This window comes from Lagopus leucura, unplaced genomic scaffold (assembly GCF_019238085.1).
Source record: "Lagopus leucura isolate 7727_CA_CO unplaced genomic scaffold, USGS_WTPT01 Super-Scaffold_73, whole genome shotgun sequence".
Lineage (NCBI taxonomy): Eukaryota > Metazoa > Chordata > Aves > Galliformes > Phasianidae > Lagopus > Lagopus leucura.
The window spans coordinates 23,731,073-23,753,426 of NW_024962252.1; the positions used below are offsets into that span (position 1 = coordinate 23,731,073).

The window sequence follows — 22,354 nt, forward strand, 5'->3', positions numbered from 1 at the left end:
GGCTCCGCGCAGGTGAGCGGCCGAGGGGAGCGGGGCGGCCCGGGCCTCGGTGTCCTAGCGCCTCGTAGGCCACCGTGGCCGCGGAGAAGGCCGGCAGCTGGGCACGGCTTCCTATCCACCTCCTCCTTCTCCTCCTCCTCCTCCTCCTCCGCCGCCGAGCTCCCGCCCCCGGCCGGCCCCTGTGGCGCTGACGTGCGGGCGGGTGGCCGGGTCGGGCTGCGGGGGGCGGCGCAGAGCGGCGCAGCGGTGGCAGCGGGACGTGGAGCGGCGGCCGCGTTAGCAGGTAACGCCGCGGCCGTGCCGCAGGCCGGGCTCCCCCTGCCCGGCGGCGGGGGGCGGCGGCGGCGGCGGGGCCTCCCCTTGCCGGAGCGTTCCGGGCGGCCCCGGGGCAGGTGCCGGCGGCTCCCGGCGGCGGGGCTCGGGGTGGGGGTGTGCGCGGGGTTGTACGCGGCTTTCCGGCAGCAAAGGCGGTCGACGCGCGGAGCGGGAGTTGCGGCCGTGGGACTCGGCGGAGCCGGGAGCGGCCGGGTGAGGCCGCGGTGCGGCGGCGGGAGCCGGGCACGGCCTGTCCCGGGGAACGCGGGGCCGGGAGATGTGCGGAGGTACCGGCAGCTCCCGGCAGCACGCGGCGGGCGGCGGCTCGGGCGGTACCGCGGCACGGCCGCGCGGAGCCGGAGCCCGACGGGCGCCTTCCTGAGCGCTCTCCGTAGGAGGAATTCATCTCAGACCTTCCTTATCAGGTGTTGCTGGGGTTAAAGTGCTTTCTCCTTACTTCCTTCACTGAAAAGTCATTGAACTTTCCCTCTCTTCTCCCCTTATTTTTTTTCTCTCTGTGAAATGCCATACGTACCAGCTGACGCTGAGTTTTATCCTTTGAAAAACACTTGTGTGCTTGTAGGATTGTCCCCGTAAAGGAAACAAACTCTTTGCAGCCTTGTCCGGACAAAACTGGGCATGGTCTGAGCTGCAGTTCCTCTTGGAGGGCTTCTGCCGAAGTGCTGTGGCAGGCTGCCTGTGGGAAAGCAGTGCACCTATGAGTGTGATAAGCTGCCAGAAACCCAGCTATGATTTCTGCAATTTGTGTTTGATGCTAAATAGAAGAACTAAAAGTGTCTTCCTCTTCATTTGCTGTTGCTTGAAGATGGTTCACAGTGTTATTGTCGGTACTGCTGATGCTTGCCTGATACTGGGTGATCACATTCCTGACTAGTAAATCCTGATGCTACCAGTGACCCATAAAATTGAAATACCTGAATTAAAAGCTTACAGATTGCAGGAATGCATGGTTGTTACTTATTATTTCATTTAAACATTGCTGCTTGTCAGCCCTTTTCTGCAAAGTGGAGAGAAGTAGCATGTCATGTCTCCAGCCTTGGTGTCCTACATTATTCCTGGAAGAAAACAAGCCATGGAGTCATCCCATAGCTTGCTGGCACTGCAGGCTCAGTGTGGCCTATGGACTGGGCAAGCAGGTGCTGGGGGACAAAGGTTGGCCATTGCGTTCAACCTTCCTTTATTCCAAGCGTGGCATATTAACCAGGGGCAGGGATGGACTCCTGAGTTAGCATTAACCTGCAACCTTTCTTCTGCTGTGTTTTCAAGACAAAGAAAAATGCTGGGAAAAGGCTGAAGGACAACAGAAGCGCTTAAATGATTAAAAAATTTTTTTCCTTGTGCAAATCTATAACCATAAGCAAATGTCATATGATGCTTGCTCAAAGGCCATAAAGCTGTGGTAATGTGCAAGTTAGATTTGAAGTATACATTTTATAAAATAACTGCAAGGAATAAAAATGAAAGAGTTTATTGCTGGGGTGGGATGGTAAATATCAGAATTGTTGGAGCACAAGTTAGTAAAAGCAACATAGGAAAGGTTTCAGAAGTAGAAGTTAAGAGTTAGCTTATATTTTTAGTGGATGTGCTTTTAATATGTGTAAGTTAATAAATTATTTTGTGGAAACACAGTTGCGTCTCTCTGAAGCTATAAAATCAGCAAGCGAACGTAGGGGTAAAGAAGTTTGCTGCAAGGCTTACTAACTTCATGAAGTAAGAAGCACTTACTAACTTACTAGCTAGTAAGAAGAAGCTTACTAACTTCATGAAGTAAGAAGAAGTAGTAGCTTGCAGAAACTGCAAATTGAGCTCATTTCTCCTGCCCTGTATTTCTAGCTGGGTGGGTGTCAGTGTGTAACCTGCCCTGAGCTCTGTATCTTTTGAGATCCAGGATGACTGCCTTCTGGTGTTTGATGGGCACAGTAACCATAATGGTCCTGCAGTCTTCCGTGCGCTATCGGTGTTTGGACACAGTAACCACAACGGTCCCATAAGGGAGGTCAACTCCTGGCTCCCCGTGCAAAGGCAGTCTTGTAAACAAAGCCCTCTAACCTTCACACTATTTTGGTGTTTAATAATGCCAATCTGAAGAAAACCCTGAGATGTTACAGGGTTTGACAGAGGAAATACAATGTATGATGATGTGAGTGATGTGGCAAAGGTGAGAAGGGAATAATTTTTTACTGTCGCTTTCAGTACAAAATGCCAAAGCATGAGATTAAGCTGGCAGGTTAAAAGCAAACAAAAGGGTGTTTTTTACTTACCCAATGTGTAGCTACTTAAGCTTTGAAAATCCTTTCTGAAGCATGTGGATACTAAAAGCTCAAAGGGACAAAAAAAGCAACCGGATGAATTCATGGAAGAAAACTCCTCAGAGGCCCATCCTGTAGAGCTGCTGTGGCTCAGGGTTGGCCATGGGTGGAGCTGGGATGGGACGCAGGCAGAGCACTGTCATGTGTTTACCAAACTTTTGTATTCGTTCTAGGCATGTAGAGCTGCATGCAGTGCTACAGGCAGCACACCAGGAGCAGCAGATCTGCTCTTTGACCCAAAACAGGTGATTCTGAGGAAATTATTTGCTCATATGAAGAATTTGGTACCAGCTGAACCTAAGGGACTGTGTCTGAATATACTAAGTATGGTGACTGCTCTTGAGGAGTTGTGTTGTCATTGTCAAATGGGAACAGTAGCTCAAGCAGTACCATAGGGCGGTTCTGGCACCTGCGGATCTGATGTTGTCATCATCCTTGTGCTCTGGGTTAGCACAGAATTTGGAGGAGATAGAGGAGGCTTTCCGAGCCTTGTTTTTGATGCTGTCTTTTGGAGAACAGGGGTTTCTGATAAATTTCATGGCTGTGATCAAGTACAAAATGCTGTGTTCGGAGAAGAGAGTTCCCATCAAATAGATTGGCAACAGTGCTGTGGGGATGAGTCTGCACGTTGCAGGGGATTGTAGTAAGAAGTAGGATGCAGTAATGTGAGAATTTATCTTTTAACGTTTGGTGTGAAGTCTAAGCTAATAGAATAATGTGCATAGTTTCATTTGCTGCCCTTTAGGAAAGATAAATGTGAGCTATGATCTGGAAACGGTCATCAAGGCTTGCAAAGGGTTTGCAAAGCATGATCTGTAAAGGCCAGATGTAGCCCTTGATCTGCAAATACAAAAGGCAAGCAAGTTCTGTTCAAGCAGAAGGAAGTTGAGACCAGGAGACAAAACAATACCGTCTTAAATGTGCTAAGTCTTTGTTCTTCTGATGGTAATTATCAAGAAAAGATGAAGCCAGTTTGTACCAAGGATTTGTTTTAGTTGGTAACAGTGGCTGTGCTTTGGGAAAACCTTGGAGTAAGCAGAGGTGGAATCTGCTTTTAGAGAAAGTTCCTGGAAGAAGGACGGAGCTGTATGAGGGACACTCTTTGACTTCTTGTGCGGAACTTTGAGCCTGATGAATTCTTCAGGTTCTTCTTGGGTTCTGTCCTGGGCTTATCAAGAAAAAGTCATTTCAATGCTCAAGAGAAATCCAAATTCTGTAATACAAAAGTAGATTATTTCAGTTGTTTCTGGTGATTTGTTGTTGCAGCTGAATGCATTTTGTTTTAAAGTTGCTGGTGTGCAGGCAGGTTATTGCAACATGCGTTCAACACCAAAATGCTCTGGCTTAGTAGTGCAGCCTGTAATCCTGCAGGAAATGTAGTTCTGCAACCACACTGTGATTTAAACTGGGAAAGTCAGAGGGATAATAACTAAAGTATTTGTCATCAACTGTAGTATACACTGTATGTCACTTCGTAGTCTGTGTCCAAATGTTACAGTGTCTTCTGTTCTGACATGCTTTTAAACAATTGTCAGTGTCAAATTTGGTGTTTTTTTTTTTTTTTTTTTTTTTTAATAACTATCAATTGTAAAATAGATTGCATTTATTTTGGTACCCTCATTCTGAATCTGCTTTTTGAACTATGCATGGGCAAATAAAAATAGACCTGTGATGTAACATTTTAACATAGCATACTGTATGTTTAGAATTGTTTGCAATGGATGTGTTACATTTGTAGTAAATAATGGGAACTGAGACTTAAAAGGTGTATTTCTGATTGGCACCAATACTGCAAAGAACACATGAAATAAATGAATGTTTTGAGTTGATCTCTGTAGATGAAGTGTCAACTTCCCTGTTGCTGAATAGCATGCAAAAATGGGGCAGGCCACAGTGGAGCTAGTTCAGGCTGGCACTGCCACTGCTGTGTGTGTCACAGGTCAAAATGGAAACCTGCTGTTACCCGTGGATATGGAAGGTAGTTTGGGAGCCCCTGAAGAACACTGAGTTTTTCCCAGTGAATGAGTGTAGTGGGAGCAAGTTGCTTCCAGGCTGTGCTTGTCCTGCAGTTCCTGTGTAGATCTCAGCTCCTGTAGGCATGCTCAAGCTGTGCAGGCCACATCACAGCTACTGCTATAACACGTTATGGAACCATGGGTTCGTGTGGGTTGGTATCTGAGTGGCCAGGAGGATTGCCAGGGCAGTATGTTTGAGTGTCAGGGTCCAGTCTGCTCTTAAGAACCACAGCGGGAAAATTCTCAGTCATCACCTTGAGATCTGAGTGTATCCTGAATTCATAAGTAATCCTACAAAAAGCCTTTTAACATCAAATAAAACAAAACTTCTATTTGCTTTTTGGAGCAACGTTGCAATTCACGCAGTGACTTTGCTGAATTGATTTTTGCAAGAGAAGTTAGTTATATTTTCATTAAATATATTTTCATAGTGGGTAAACTTTAAGTATCTTGAAAGAATTGGCTTCTTTATAATTAGCATGGCTTTGAAATTTGGAGGGGAAAAAGTAGAAGTAGAGAATGTGACAATTCAGCGCTTGACCAACCAACATCTCTGTCACGTCAGCTGGATGGGTGGCTGGAGTGACAGCAGCAGCTTCCTGAGCTAAATCAGAGCTGTTCTCATGGATTTTTCTGGGAATTTTCATTATCAGTTGGCAAAGCTTTGGTCACGCCAGGTTTGTTCCTAATTGCACAGAGAGCTGACTGAGAGGTGATGTTGGAATGACCGCGTTATTACAGAATCAGTCGTGGAAGGGCTGCGGCCTGCTTGGGCACCAGGCCAGGCAGGGCCATGGCTGGGTGACTGTATGGGGTCACACGGTTCTTTGAGCTCCCATCTGAAATGTTTCCAAATTTATTCCAGTGCACTGCATTGCAGCCACTCTTCAGGAGAGGTGGTGGCGATGAGAATCTTTTAGAAAATGTTTGGAGATGAAGAGGGGCCGTTTTGCTGCATCTTCCATTTCCTCAGTGGGCGTCTGCCTGTGGGTCTGCCCAGGAAGAGACAGTGAAGTGTTCTGCAAAGGGAACGTTCTGTAGCTGGTCTGCAAGGTCAGGGCTTCACATATGCATTGACCTCCTCTGTTGCAGACACCAGAGCTTACACACTGCATTTTCCAGGAGAAAGATCAAAGCATTAGGGGAATGAAAAGGCTAACAAATATTTTAATGGCTTCAATTCCAATGATTCTCTAGGGCTGTAATGCCATGCATAGCTGGACGGATGTAATTGCTTGCAGTTCCCCCAGCAGCTTGGCTGCTCTTGCACCTGTCTTTGCAGACTGCAGGAGGTAACAGAAAGTCCTTTGTACATCTCACTGCTGCAGGGGACACAATGAATACTGGAGCCTGGAGACGGGGGCAGTGGGAGCAACACAGTAGCAGAAATGCAGGGTGGAGAATGAGAGATTACTGCTTTCGTTTACCCCACCTCATGAAACCACAGCATTTTGCTGTCCTCTAAACCTATGTAACCCGTTGTTGATTTCACTAGCAGAAAGAAATGCAGAAGTAAGGAGCATGCGTATGGATTCTCAGAGCTGGAACAGTAGGACTGCAAAAGATTCTAACAATCATGGACTCTACTGGGCCCTAAAATAGTGTAGTCTTTTATTACTGTATGAAAATAAGAATCTTTAAAGTGTGTCTAGAGGAGGGCCACAAAGTGATCCAGAGGATGGAGCATCTCCCTGCAAGGACAGGCTGAGAGCTGGGGCTGTTCAGCCTGGAGAAGGCACTGGGGAGAACCTAATGGCAGCCTTTCAGTACTTAAAGGGGTGCTATAAGAAAGAAGAGGACAGACTTTTCAGCAGGGACTAAGGGGAAATGGTTTCACAATTAAAGAGCGGATATTTAGACTGGATATAAGAAAGTAGTCTTTTATGATAAGGGTGATGAGGCACTGGAACAGGTTGCCCAGGGTGGTGGTAGAAGCTCCATCCATGGGAATGTTCAAGCCAGTCTGGATAGGGGTCTGAGCAACCCAACGTAGTTGTCGGTGTCCCTGTTCATTGCAGGGGTGTTGGGCTAGTTGGACCTTTAAGGTTCCCTCCCAACTGAAATGATTCTATGACAAATCTACAATGATTTATTTTTCCTTTCTTTTCTCACCTTTGTACCTTACAAAGGTATAGAAACTGAGGAGATAAACCTTTGCCTAATTTGTAAGTGGTTATTTTTACAGTGTTTTCTGATCACTTGGATCATTTCTGATCATTTCCCTGTGTTCACACAGCTTGTCTTCAGCAGGTGTTCAGGCCATGCATGGCATTCTGCGTTGTGGCACAAGGAGCATTACTTGTGTGGGTGCTGCAGAATGATGCTGTTTCTCCAGCTCTTACTCACTGCCTTCCCTTTTGATGAGCAATCTGCCGGGCCCATTTTCTCCTCCTCTTTTAATTTTTTCCTAAAAATAGACCTACCAGCTGTGTATTCATTTGTGGGCATACACGTGCGTGTTGCGTCATTGCTTTATTGTCCTTATTTGCTCTTAGTTGCAAAGAAGCTGTTTCATTGAGGCTTTAATGTTTTTACAGATATCAATAACTGATCTTCTTGTGGTCATGGCACGAAGGTTGTTTTAAATTTCTCAGCTCCCAGAAGACAGAATAGAAACGGGCTCATTTATCATAGCTGTACTGAAACAGAAATGTTAGGAACAAAGTATTTAAATGTGAGTATATAGAAGAAGTTCCAGAGGTGATGTAGTGATGTTGGTCTTTAAAGAGCAGTCCAATTAGAGCTGTCCTGTGTCTTCACAAGCCGTGGAAAACAGTCACTGTCAGGCACACAATCTCAGATTATATGGACTTTGAGCAAGTGTTTGGTTCACTGTACAAGTGTCAGAAATGAAAATAATTTTTTTCTTCAGCTGTTCGCTGACTTGTTACACTACTTTTCAAACACCCACAACATCTCAGTATTTTCTTGGTCATTTATACAAGTAGAAATTCTAACCTTCGCTTGGGGTAAGGATGCTTTTTCAAATATATTTCCCATCAGCTTCTGATTGTAATCTGAAACAAATTTTACATGCTGTTGTATGTTTTACTTTGAAGTTCTGCATCTTTTCAAAGAAAAATAAATTATGCTACTAACTTAGGGAGAGAAATCTTAAACATGAGGTTTCTTAGTGTGCTGTCACGCTGTACAAGTCATATCTTATGGTCAACACCCGCAGAACGTGGCTTTTGCAGTGCAGTCATCTAAATAGATGCTCTTCTTCAGGCTGTAGCATTCTTTTCCTATGGTAAATAAATAATGTGCCACAAAATGGCATCTGATGAGTTGGAGGTTTCTCTGCTGCGTGCTGATTACATGTGGATATGTTCACCAACAAAGCAGTGATGAAAAATATAGAAAATATTTTGACTGTATACTCTTTCAATTTAAATCCTTACTGCTTTTCCCATTTTTTTTTTTTTTTCATGCATATACTTATTTTTAAAATACTGTATTGAATTTCTTTGGAACCAATTTCTTTTTTTACTAGTGTGGGAAGTCATCTTCTTTATTTGTTAAGGAGTTGTGTCTGTTCATGTTGTCATCATTTAATCAGTGGTTTGAAGAGACTGAGATGATTCCTGGACTTTTTTTTGAATGCCATTTGCAGCTTCTGTTGCAAACCCTTCAGTTACAGTCGTGGATCAGTTACGGAGCTGTGTAAAAGGAGAACGTATTTACATCCTAAAAGAATGCAGTTCTATTGTTCCCTGATTTTTATTTTTTTCAGTCAGAAATTGGTAGCTCACATGACTAGTAAGTATATACTTTGAGTGCATCAAATGGCTGTGGAAATCTGTTTAATTTCACACAAAAACGGCTATTAGAGATTGGTTGTTTTCTGTATTAATGTTGGTTTCTTCATGAATCCCTGTGGGAGGGACAAAAGTGAACAAAGGATACTTTATGTTGTTGGCATGTTTGCTCAGTGACTGTGCTGGGTTAGTTCTAGGCAGGAGCAAGAGAGAAGGCAACTAGCTGGAAGAGGAGAATTTTGAGACAAGCTGCTTCTGGGTAAGCATTTGGGAACTGAGGGAAGATGCCAAGGCAGGAGAGGCCTGTGAGCTGAGCAGGTCAAAATGAGTCTGGAAGTTTCAGAAGGGAATGCTTGAAGAATGACACTGAGGCAAAATGTTGTTTTAACAGGTAGATGTTTTGGAGTGACGCCTGAAGATGAGGATGAGTCGTGACATGGTGAGATGTAGTCTCTGAGAACTAATTGGCTCATGTTTGCCTTGAATTTAACATCCCCTCTTGAGCAGTCGCTTTTCTATCAGCCATCTTACAATAGCCAAAAAAAGTTTCTGGGAGACAGCTGAGGCAGGAGCCCTCTTACAAGGACCTGTGACTTCAAGCACTGCATGAATTTTATGGTGAAATTACAGCTGACAAGATACAGCTGTGCACCAGGGTTGTATGGATGCTTCATTTTTAAATTCATGCCCTATTTTTGTCATGAAAAACTTATCCTAGGCAGGCATACCCACAGAAGTCTTAACTAGTAGTGTCAGGTCTGACACTGAGGTAAGCACATCCATGTGATAAATAGAGGTGTTGGGTTTTTTTTAATCTCCTGTAAGGGTTCCTGCTTTTTTGAGGTGCTGAACTTAGGAACTAGGCAGTTTAGAAAACACAGCCTTCAGTTTCACTGTGTTCTGTTGTGGTTTTCACTTATCGTTCAATACTCACAGGAAGAGAGAATGGAAGAAGACTATGGACGGGTTTTTAATGATCCTTCTCCAGCTGAGGGGGAGGTACGTGGTGTCTCCCCAAAGGGCACCCACCCAACTGGAATGGGAATGACTTGGTGCGAGGCTCCAGACTGCAGTGAGTCATAGTTGAGTCTGTGATAGCTGATACCACATCTCTGCACTGCCGGGTGTAATGGCAGTCAAATTTTGACCCAGATGCATGTGATAGCATTTATTTGGAGTTCACTGGAACATAAAACATGGCGGACACTCCAGGATATGTTACTCGCATGTCATCTGGATTGGGCTGCGTTATTTTAGCCATTACCTACCTGGATCTTTACAGGCTGCAACAAAGGTGTGACCTTGATCTGTGGTATGTCAGGTGCAGGTATTTGTGTGTGGCTTCACCAACTGACTCCCTGTGAATAGAATACTTCTGCTTTTAGAATCAGCTGATGTCCTTAAAGAAGCTCTGTCTAAAGGCTATTCCCAGGACATTTTTCTGTTTTTTCTTTTTTTGCTTTTACCTTTCTAGTTCCAGGATATCCTGTCCTGCCTTTTGTTTTTCACAGCTTCCTGGAAATGAAAAGCATTTACATGGCATCAGTCCTACAAATGCGAATGCAGCTCCACAATCTCCCTGCTCATCATGGACTGCATAAATCAGGATAGATTTCAAATGGAGTTTGTACAGTACGGCATGTAAAACTGGCTGCAGCATTACAGTTTTCAAGGAATGAAAGAGATGCTGATTTTTGATTTCCTTGGCAACCAGACTTTATGACTAATGAGAAGAGTAATGAAGAGACAGTGCAGGACAGCTGGTGGAAGAGGAATTTAAGAATTGGGAAGAGAGTTTCTTTTAATCAAAATCCATGTCTTTCTCTACTCTGCCTTCCGTGTTGAGGATGACCAATGTGGAATTGCTAGTAAGCACTGAATTGGCAATGACTGTAATTACTTGGAAGCTATCAACCTGCAGTTTCCCTTGCAATCATTCTGAGATTGAGGGAGTGATGTGGAGGTGACATTTACTGTGTGCAATGCTCCTGTCCCAGGAGGCTTAGATCATATGGGCTGGGCACAGCTTTGCAAGACCAGCAATGAAAAGTTCTCGCCTGTGTCTAAATCCATAGGATGGAGTGTTTTCTGTTGTTGCACGTTATTGAGGATTGCTGCTCTTCTGGGGACTCCTCTGGGGTCCTTGCACTGGTTGATATTGCACTGATGTTGTTCTTGGTCAACAGTAGCACATTTTAACTGTGCCAAGAGTGTCCTAGCAAAGAAATCCCTATGCTTTTTGATGCATGAAATGCTCATGAATTCCTAGACTAAAGCAACAGTATTTTCCTGTTTAGGGAAAAATGGAAGAAACTGAGAATGAAAGTACTGTTATATTGAGCTAAAGATGTGCTTTTGAAGCTAATTTCCACTGCAGCTTAATGTTTAAGGGAGAAGGCACTTCTAGAGAACGTTTTAGAAGGGGAGTGCCAAAGCTCTCCAAAGCCAAGTGCAGTCTAGAGCACTTCAGGGAGAATTTCTTGCCTGGAATAATGTCACTCCATTTTCTAGGATGTGGCCATTCTGCTGTCATGTTTTCTCTTAGATATCACCAGCGATACAGCTATTTCCATGTTGGTTGACCTGATTATAGCTAACATTTTAACTGTAAATGTGATTTGCTCCCCTTTTAGATGGCAAGAATCATTCAGAGGCTGTGAGGTGGAATACCTTAGAGGGAAGGGGAGATGAGTGGAAGGAATGAAAGGAAGACTAAAATCATTCACAGTGATGAAGGTCTGTCTTTTACTGTATTCTTGTTCCAAGGAACAGATCAGGTGAAACAGATCAGGTGAAACCTCTGCCCCATGCTTCCCTGCCATTATGTTGTTCAGTAAAAACTTGGTTTGAGATTGTTACAGCAGTAAGCTACAGGGAGGCTTTCATAGTTATTACAGCATTTCCTGGGTGGCTCAGTATTCCTTCTTGAAGCCACGCCTGGCTTACTGTAGCTTCCTATGCTCTTATGACAGGGTGCTGTATGCATTTCAGGAATGCTGTCAAAAACTTCCATATCAGAAGAAGATCGCTGTGTCACACGGCATGCTGGATGTGTGAAGAAATTAATTGTTAAAGCATCTAGTAAAAGTTGAATGAGTTTTACATAATAGAAATGGAGGAAAAAAAAAAGCTTATTTTTACATAGCCTTTGAAATATACTTTTGCTTCTCAGTTTTAATTTGAACATAGGGAATTTTGCTAACTCTGCACTTCTGTATAATAATAATAATGTTATCTGTTAACAGACCAGAGGCAGTGGTATTTTTCTTCTAGCAGAATCAGGTTTCTATCTTTCACAGGTCATGGGACTGAGAGGTTAGCCAGCATGAGTCACCATTCTCATTCTTGTCTGTGAAAGGAGAATAGGAAAAGACTTTCAGATTGTGCGGGTGTTTGAGAACAGGGATTTGATTAATTTCTTGTTTTCTTTGTTGTTTCCAAGAACTGGCAATTGAGTCAGAAGCCTTAATTTGTGTATTTATTTATTTACTTTTAAGCTTGTCAGTGTAAGCAGTTAAAGCTAAATGAATTCTGTTTCTAAGTTACCTAATTGAAGCAGAAATTCTGAAAGATGGGATTTTCCTTTTAACAGAGCATCTATACTGAAGTACAAAGGCAGGTTGAAGATTAATATTATTAATTTTATTTCTGTCTAATAAGAAAGAGATATCAGCTGCTTTTATTCTTTGTTGGCTATTTTGGGAAAAATACGCTCCAGGCTTAAATATAGTATTTCAAATTACAATCTAGTGTGTCCTTCAAAAATTCTCTATTTTTTAGTAGAAACGATAAGATAATTCTTCAGACCTTGGGTCTGTCCTTCAGTCAGCAAAAGGAAGCATGCATGTCCATGTAATTGAAGACAGGTATGCTATTGTGAAGGGTGGAACATGAGTCTTCGTAAAGAGAGGTGGAGTCTCCAGTAACATGGTGTGATGGGGATGCTGATTCATTTGTTATTTGACGATACACTTTCCAAAATGGGTTTATGGGATGTGTGGCTGTTGTGTTTGTTGTTACCTGGGTGGTTTGTTTTTTTTTTTTTTAATTCAGTGAGATTTGGGTTTCGTTGATTGGTCTGATTTGTCCTGTTACCTTCACTTTTTTTGAACTCAATTATTCTTGAGGTCTTGCCTCAAGATGCTCTAAGCTTTTTGCAGTGGTCTCTGGAATCTGCCTGAACATTGTGTTTTCTCTGTATTGTCTATCTCAATACCAAACAATGGATTTGAGCTTTTTGAGTTCCTCAGGAAGTGTCTGACTTCATTTAACTGTCAGAGTTCTTTGTGGTACTACATTTCTATTCTGTATATGATTTTTTTCTTTCACGTTATGTTTTCAGTATTTTCTAAGATGATCTTAGAAGACTTCTAAATACATGGTGCTGTAAGAAGCTGTATGTAAAAGCTTTAGTTTACCAGTTCCCTTGAAAAATTCAAAAACAAAAGCTCTACTTTGATGAAAACTTTTCCTCTAAAGAGGAAACAGCTCCAGTGATTTCAGGAAATCTATGAGGGGCTTGGTGCTTCCCCTCCTCTCCACAAGCATGCTTTAGATCCTGTAATAGTGTGAAGAAATATCCATTGTGAAAGGAGATTTGAATTACTTCTGTTCTCAAGAAAGAGTTTGAATCAATCGTGTTTGCCTTCTCTGTAGAATTTCCTGGTGGCTCCAATTTAAGCTCCTGAGGAATTCGAATTTTGCATGAATATACAAAGAAGTTTTATTGACTTAAGACCACCACATTGGAGTCCCAGATAGCGTGCATCAGTGAACTTCAGTTGGAATGTTGTAAGACAGAAGTTATAGAATTGCAGAATCACAGAATGGCCTGGGTTGAAAAGAACCACAATGATCACCTAGTTTCAACCCCCCTGCTGTGTGCAGGGTCACCAACCACCAGACCAGGCTGCCCAGAGCCACATCCATCCTGGCATTGAATGCCTCCATGGATGGGGCATCCACAGCCTCCTTGGACAACCTGTTCCAGTGCGTCACCACCCTCTGGGTGAAAAACTTCCTCCTAATATCTAGCCTGAATCTTCCCTGTCTCAGTTTAAAACAATTCCCCTTGTCCTATTGCTATCCACTCTTGTAAATAGCCATTCCCCCTTCTGTTTATATTCTCCCTTCAAGTACTGGAAGGCCACAGTGAGGTCTCCCTGGAGTCTTCTTTTCTCCAAGCTAAACAAGCCCAGTTCTTCAACCTTCTTCATAGGAGAGGTGCTTCAGCCCTCTGATCATCTCAGTGGTTCTCCTCTGGACCCAATCCAGGAGCTCCACATCTTTCCTGAACTGAAAAGTCCATAAAGCTGAAGAGGATGCTGCAGAAAGCAAGGAAGTGGTCAGGTTGTTTTTTTGTGAGTTCACTGAAATAAGTTCCAAAAGATCATATGGTCTTCAGTTACTGTACAGCCACTTCTATGTCTGTGTGCTTTAGAACTGTGTTTCTCATTCTTCAGCAGGGAAAAAAACATCAGTAACTGTTTCATTTTGAACTGTGGGCAGGCAGCAGTGAGGGTCTTGCTTGTAATTACAAATGCATTGATTGAATGCTTCTGTCACCAGAAGGTTATGCGTGACATTTCTGACAGTCTCCTTCATGTTTTGATTGCCACTGTTAGTGTTTCTGAGTACTTGCAATATCTGCAAATGTTGAGACTGAAATTCTTTCGAGTGATACTGTTAAAAGGACATAACACATATAATTTGGCCACATTTATGTTTAAAATAAAAAAGGCAGCTGCTTTGCAGACTGGGTGTGAAGTCTTTTGAGTCACTGGTTGAAACATGTTGACCTAGGAAGAAGGAAAGAACCAGTTCTACTTCAGGATCTGTGTTGGAAGTAATTCTAGAAGAGAATTTTCCAAATGCTTCATTGCCATTGTATTTAAAATATTATCTATTTCTGGTCTGTGTGTGGTTTCCAGTGATTATATTTCCAGTGATTACAGATTTTTCTGCTTTCCATGTAGTGTATGTATTTAATATGTGATTATGTGATCTTTATCCTATTTTGTCAGGCAACAAATTTGTTTAAAACTTCATGGAATTTCTATTTTACTGGAATTGGAGAAGTATAAGAAAGTTGTGAAAATGTGCAGGAAGAAAATACACTGCCTTGGCCTTGGCCTTGGAGGAATCAAGGGGATGTGCCTTAAGTTTTAAATGGGAAGGATTTTGAAACTCATCGGTTAATAGATGGGGCTAGGCTTGGAGGAAGGCTTTAAAGGTGCTCTTCTTGATCACAGAAGGTGTTTGAATTAAACAAAAAAGTATAAGAAGATTTAAGTTTCATTGAAGTGTGCTTAAGAATTATTTCACGTTATCCTCTTCTCTAATTGATTAACTGGATAGTAGGTTTAAATGTGCCAAATGACAAAACCCATGGATTTTATAGCAACTGATCTGAATTGATCTAATTATGTCTGTTTTTTCCTCTTGTGACACCTATGTGAATCCAAGTGATGTAGAGCAAGTTGAATTAAATGAAGTTGTGCCTGTTTCTTGGGAGCGGTGATGAGAAAATTAGAAATTTCTTGAAGAATGTTAATGAAATGAAAGCGCTAAGTGGGAATGGCTGCTTGGTGCATTAGTGCTCCACCTACGCCTGGTCCTTCTCACAAGTATAGGCAGTTCCATTTGATTGCCTTTCAGTTCTCTCAACTTCATTTTGTACGTGTGGACATTATTTGAACATGTGAAGTCAGCTGCTAAGTTTTTCTCTTCACTCTATAAGAACAACTTAGTCCTCCTGGTTTTCATACTCCCCTGATGTTTCTATTGGGTGGCTGGATTCTGTCAGAAACTTCACATCTGTATGTTCTTTAGAATACTACTTCTCTTGATCTCTCTTCTGGGGACTTTTGAACCAGCAGTTAAAAACAACTGGTCTAGAAGTGTGTTATTTAAATCCCAGGGGTCACATTGATCAAATCTTTCTGTGATCCGCATTAAGTACCCTACTTTTGTATTTGGAGAATACAGTTTCAACTATCCTTGACCTCAGATAGTTCAGAAAAGTGCCAATAATCAGTTGAGAAAGCTTCACAAGTGGAGTTTCTATTATGTTCGTGTTGCAAAAGCATGGAAAGAAGGAAAAAATTGTTGCATGTTTTTCTCTTTGAAATATTTAAAAATGTGCCTTTATTCTCTGAAACTAAAATTCTCTGGATCAGCTGTGAACATCTGAAGTCAAGGTGAGGCCCAGGTAATTCAGGCCACGCTTGCACATATTTGCTGAATTTTGCAACACGCTGCAGATATCATCAGCTGGGGGAGGTAGAAAATGCAATGCCTTTTGTGAAATGTTGAACAAAATCTTCAAAGCAGTGGAAAAACCATTAGGTTTAGGGAGGTTTGAGTTTTTAACTTGAGTCATTACAAAAATACTCTATGTTATGTGTGTCACATTTTCTTTGTGTTTCTGAATTAAATATTTTGGTTTTAGTGAAGGAAATTGTCATGACTAAGGAAGTACAGAATGTTAAAAATGATGAAGTCTGCTTGAATCTTGAAGTACGAGACTTAGTTTTCTGTCTTGAAAAAGTGATACTTGGTCTGTATTCATTCTCTACACCTGTGTCCTTCACACCTTTCACATGTGGTGGATTTTCAAGACTGGAGATCCAATGTAAAAGCTTGTTGCCTGGAGGAGTTTCTGCTCTGATTTTTGCTTTCTTGGTGTTATATTTGCTACTTTGTGCTGGCAATGGAAGTTCATTCATCCTCATTTTGATCTGGGAGGAATTATTAAAATGCATGAAGCCATCCCCTTTGGAGATTGTTTTTTTTAATGCTGTCCTGGTGCACTGGATACACTGGTTAGTGTTGCAGGTGCTCTGGGGTTGGTGCTGGTCAGGTGGGGAGAAGGGGAATTGGGAAAAGTGACTTTTGTCCCTGGGGCAATGAGCTTTCAAATTACCTCACCTGTTCTTTGATGCTCTTTCCTAAGTCACAAATTGTTACGTCTTTGTGTTTTCCCACTTAATGGGGAGTAAGCATTAGCCAGCGAGTAAGGAGGCTGAATCTTCCCAAGGGGAGGAGAAGAGCATTTTTTGGGGAGCGTTTAGAATATACTTTTGTGTCTATAGGTTGTGGAGAAGAGTAACATTTTGCTTGTATGATCTTGTATGTGGAAGTTGAAAGTTTCCATGGTAAGCCTCGTACATGGTTTTCAAGGGTAGTTATTTTTAATAATGTTTTTAAAATTATGTCTTCTAATGTGTTTTGGAAACAATTTGGATTTACATTTTATTATGTGTTGCCCATACCTGAAAGAAAAGCTTATGTAAGTTGATGTGGCTGAAGGACATGATTGGAAATTTTGACCCTTGAATCAAACTGCACGACTGCACTGGCTGTGCTTTGGCATGTCGGGCCCCATTTTATGTCTCATCCATTCCACAAGCAGAGGAATCTGTGGCCCTGTGTTAGACAAAACATGAGGATTAAAGCTCTGTGCGGGTTGAATAAGCAGCAGCTTTGTTCAGAAAAACTGAACAATGTTATGTCTGGACATGAAGGAACAGAGCTTCCCTGCACTTCGGATCCTGCTGCTGCCAGGTTTGCAGTTCATGTCATTGTCTGTGGGAAGTGAGCAGGAGCAGGTAGGCCATTTTACCTTGAGGCCTGTTGTCCAAGTACTTTGACACCTTTTTGGGCTACAGGACACTGTCCCAGCACATGGTTTCCCCCTGCAGCTGGGGCTGCGGGATCAGGGCAGCACAGTGCTGATGAGCTGGGCTTGTGAGAGCTGCCTGATGGCTGCTCATGGCCTAAAGCCCAGCTGGATCCTCTTGTGGCAACTCAGAGAGAACTGAAGGTAATTTTAATCATGTGTTGTTTTTACAGGGCAAGATCATGATCTCTGTATAAGATCTGTAGGGGAGTCTCACTGTGGCTGATGTTTGAGCTCAATTTTTTAACATAAACATGCATGTGAAGTGCTGAACTTTGTGAGTCTAAGGCAAAATGTATTGCAGAAGGAACAGTGCTTCCTTAGGGAGGGAGAAAAGAAGAATGACTTGGCTTCTTGAATATTTTTTTTCCTTTGTAAGTGTAAGCTATCTTCCCTTTCTTGCTGATGAAGTAGTGTGATGTGATTGGTAGCTATGTGTTGTATGAACACTAATGCAATGTATTCAGACATAAAGATTAGATTAAAATTACGATCAAGTTGAAGATAAAATGCAAATAAATGAAGGGCAAAAGAAAAAAGAAGCCCTAACCCTGCCCTGATTATTGTAGAGCAACGGTCTACAATTTCCCTCCTTTCCCGTACCAGGAACCATTAGCATCTGGATGAAGGCTGATTAGAGATGTGTGCGCTAGTTATCTCAGGCGCTTGCTCACAAGTTGAGCCTCTTGCTTGCCTGCGTTCACTGCATTCTGGCTCCAGGCACACCAATTGGTTTCCTTTGGGGTGAAAATAAAGCGGAGGATGCTCCTTAGCAGGTCACCTGATATTCCCCAGCTCTTTGTTCACGTTTTCTCTAGGAGATCAGACTGGATCTGGTAAAGCTATTTGGTAGAAAGTAAAGTTAGTTAACACCTCAAAATGCATGTAGGATGGATGCTAGCCCATCAGTATTTCTTAAAGGAAGGGAAGCAAAATGAAGACTATGCCTGCTCATGTAACTGAAGGAAGAAAAGGAAAAGTGGTCATGAATATTACAGCACCTTTTATTTAGTAGACGCTCAGTTTCATTCGGAATTTAGATTTGCTGTCCTTCTTCAGTGTATCTAGCCATCAGGCTATCACGGGATGGATGTGTTTTAGGCATATGAATTCAGTTAGTCTGAATGAAGACTATGTGGGGACAGGACGTGGTGACTTTATGTCTCATTTCTTAGAGGAGTTTCCCAGTCTTTCAAGGTTAGCCCACATTTCAGATTACAGAAAAAATCTTTTTCAAAGAGCACGGGTGTCATAGATCAATGCTATATCTAATCTTGGAGCTACAAACTCAGATTGGGAAGTGGCATTGGTGGCATTACAGTGACTATTCTCAAAATTTTTTTTTTTGCTGTAATTGCTTGGGAAGTTTTGAATTTAAAAACACCTGAATCACATTTTGTGGCTGCATTTACAACCTGACAGAAAGCTTTCCTTGACTCTACTTTTGGCTTTTCTGCCAAAACAAATAGGGTGTTCAGAGCATGTGACCACAGTGGTTTGCCTTCTGCATAAGCTTCTGTAAGGGAATCTGTAATTATGCTCAAGGGCCGACCCTGCTAGTCATGATTCTGCATGCGTTATTTTCAGATTACTTTAACATCAGATGTGCTGTGATCATGTGTGCCTTTGGTTGCTTCAGTACAATACCCAGCCTTAGGGATAACTCTTCTGACTCTAAAGAGGCAGTGCTTGTACTGTAGTGCCTGCAGCCATAGCCTTATTGCTACCACAGGTTCCTTCTAAAAGATGAGTTTGACCAAACCTGGTCCCTTTTATGAATTTTGTAACACTGAAACAGAAAACTGATCTCGATTTCTGTGATAATGCTGCTTGGTAGTTTTTGGTCAGTGTTGACTTGAACAGAATCTTCTGAGCAGGGAGGCATTTTTTTTTGTGGTGTTGCTGTTAAGTGATTGGAAGTAGTGTTCTGATTTGAGATTTTAAAATCAATACAATACTCTTGGACTTCTACATCAGCCTCTCTAACCATTTTCTGAATAAGAACTAGATTTCTTAGTGTTTGCTCTCTGTAAAAGCAGCGAACAGTGGAGCTGCATTGGCCATCTGCTGCAAGGCCCAGAGACTCTGAGCCCACAGTAAGATAAATGGTCTGGCTAGGAGGAGTACATTTGTCTTGCACTGTGGCAAAACCTGATCCAAGATTAGCTGTGGTTTGGGGACCATAATCTGCACGGCACTCTGTCAAGGTTTAGGGAAGCCCTTGAAGAAAATGAATATATTGCCAAAAATCAAAGTTCAGCTATGGTCAGGATGTGGTCAGAATGTGGAAATTGTTCTGGTCTGCAGTTCTTAGTGCTGCCAAATTCCTGTTGGTACCAACAACAGATTTTGTGTGATCTGTTGCTGCTCAGATGCCTAAGTCCTTATTGCACTGTGGCTTCTTTGAAAAGCTTTTCTAGCTCTTCTAGATCAGTACAAGAATTAAAAGTTATTTCAGATGGATTTTATTCTTCAAGCATACATTCCATATATTTTTTTTTTAAATTGAGCTAGATAAATAGTAAACTGTCTTTCACTGAAATTACTGTTTCATGTTCTTGCCTCGTTGTAAATGGCCCGTTATACTGATATGCTCCCCAGACCTGATGGACTTACTGACAAAATGTTCTGTTTTGTTCTGTTTTACTTTCTCTGGGTAGCTTTGGCCTTGGTAAGACTGTCTTAGATTGCTTTTACACTCATTTATATTAAGAGAATGCCTTTAGTCTCATATTCCCAAATATTTTATCAGTGACATCTCTGAGATTGTCTCTCTACAGCACCTATAAGTTACGCCCATGCTTTTCATAGGATGTACAAGCTGATATGGAGAAATGAAAAAGAAGGTTAAAACTGTCTCTGTGTTTCCATTTTTCACTCTGGTATATACCTGAAGGTAGTGGTAATGTTCTCCTACTGCTGGACTTAAAAAGATAAAAAGTAAAAAACAACCCACATTATAATGCAATTAGATGTCTTGTTTGGTTGTTATTTACATACATAAGCATATGTATAAGCATTTATCAGACTGATAAAACAGTTTGGGTTGCCGTTTTTCTTTTCTTCCAATTTACTTATTTATTGTGTTTTGCATTAAATTCCACTGCAGAGAGAGGCTTGGAGACCTGGAGTTCAAAGCTTGACAAGACAAGTGGGTGCAGTGAAGAGTGAGAGCTGTGTGCTGGTGTGTGACAGGTCACCCACTCCCCACAGCCCCGGAGGGGTTTCTAAATTGTTCTCCAGTGCAGCCAAGGAGAACAACATTGCTATTAGTACAACATGGACTAAGGTTACATTTCAGCCTTGACTTTCTCTGTTGAAATTGTAGAGTTAATTGAAGTTCAAGGTCTGAGGATGACTCATCTAGAAGGATGAAACATACAGTAGTATCCCTGGTTGTTGTAGTGTATCTACTTCAAGTATTTTTCTGAAAAAAACAAACAAACAAACCAAAAACATAAGAAGAATTGGCAAATTACCAAAAATTCAAAAGCAATCAAAAGTTGTTGTTTGTTGTTGTTTGTTTGTTTGTAAATCTGTGTCTGGAAATATGCCTATGACTTCCTTGTGAATTGAATTTGTTGGGCTTATCTTCGTGTGAATTACTGGGATTCAATCTAGCTCAGCTTCTTTCTGGATCAGCTTGGTAAAAGCTGAGGTAAAAACTGATGGGCATGTGCTCTCAAAGGAGACTGAACAAGCGAGTTCTTGCAGTGGGTCACCTGAAAATGAGCTAAAGCCTAACATCAGAGTGTAATGGGTAAGGAGTGCAGGTAATCACTGAACCACTGGGGAGGTGGGGATTGCTGGGTGCGGGAGGTTGGGAAGTGACCAACTGGAAGGGAATCTAAACTTCCTCAGCCAAGAGAGAACCTCTTTCTTGAAAAAATAATAATTTCTTTCTTGCATGTACTCTTGGAAAGAGGTTTTGTGGGAGGGCATAAACTGTTCCAGTGCTGGTGGGAGAGGTTGATGTTCCCTGCCTTTGGCTACTGGCTGGGTGTGCTGGTGAGTTCAGGCCTAGCAGTCCAGCAGCATTGTGCGTCAGCCAGAGCAACACAAACTGCTGAGTTCATGCTTAGATTCACTAGCTGCTACTGGTAGACCTGCAAGTGTGTGCCTCTCTGCTCTCATGATCCTTCTACTTTGTTGTGATATGGCTTGATTTTACTTTGAGATCTTCATCTGAATGATGAAACCTGTCTTGAACTTCCCAATGTCTCCCCACTGCCACTCTGTGCCCTTCTCCTAGTTTAACCCAGGCTGATTTTTGCAGCCTTCAGGAGTGTGGTTTGAGCTGCCCATCTTCAGCTTGTTTTGCTGCCTTGGTTTCTAGTTCAGTTTCACTGTTTCCCCCCACCATTTAGGAAGGCTTCTGAAGTGGTGTCCAGAGTTCTTCCTTTAATTTTGACTTCAGCTTTATTTTTGACTGCGTTTTTAGTGTTACTTAAAGTTGACATTATGTTTTGGGTTTTGTTACTTCTATTTGTTGCTGTTACTTGCTGTGAGTTGACTACTCGCTGAATTGACTGAATACTCCTGTAGATTCTATGTACTTTTTTTTTTTTTTTTTGATCTATCATGCAGTTCCACTTTGGTTTATTTTAATTAATGAGATTTGGGATAGAAGCCAATGTATGTTGTTAGTAAAAACTGAAGTAGGAGCGGTATTCTTAACAGATGGGTAGCTTGAAAAGCTGACAGAAATACAAGAATCACAGAGGAAATCAGCAGATGTTTATCCTCATGTGAATCAATCTTAGTTTCTCAATATCATAGTCAAAAGACCAAAAGCTTGGAGTTTTATAAACTTAGTGTCATACAGAATTCATTCTTCCTTTTGTATATTGATTGCCACAAAGCTCTTTGGTGCTGACATTGTCTGGTGAGGAGTGCATTTCCAAAAAAGCCAGCAAACCCAGTTAGCAGAACCTGCAACGAAGCTTTCTCCAGTAAGCCAATTCTTTCTTCAGAATAAGAGGTTTTCCACTGGGCTTCTTATCCCCACACCTTTAGGTAGGCTTTGTAAATTTGAGATGTTATTTGGTTGATTTTCTTGTGCTGTATAGGTCTTTATTCTTTTTTTTTTTTCTTTCTTAATTGTGCAGAGGTTCTTGTCACTTAGTAAATAATGGCTAAACAGCATTTAGACCTTTGAAATCAGTTCAGTTAAAGCATATACTAGATATGCTTTCTATGATAGCTTTTAATGATAATTCTTAATTATTTCATCTTGACTTTATGGCTTACATTTTA

General features: G+C 41.9%; 1 protein-coding gene across 4 annotated transcripts in view; it reads left to right on the forward strand.

Moving 5' to 3' along the window:
• The first annotated feature begins 234 nt into the window (after positions 1 to 234).
• MYO6 (myosin VI) overlaps positions 235 to 22,354 on the forward strand; it is a 99,184-nt gene continuing 77,064 nt past the window's right edge. For all 4 annotated transcript variants that reach the window (XR_006180853.1, XM_042881120.1, XM_042881098.1 and 1 more), the window contains exon 1: positions 235 to 283. The gene's annotated coding sequence lies outside the window, so the exon portion shown is untranslated. The remainder of the gene's footprint in view (positions 284 to 22,354) is intronic.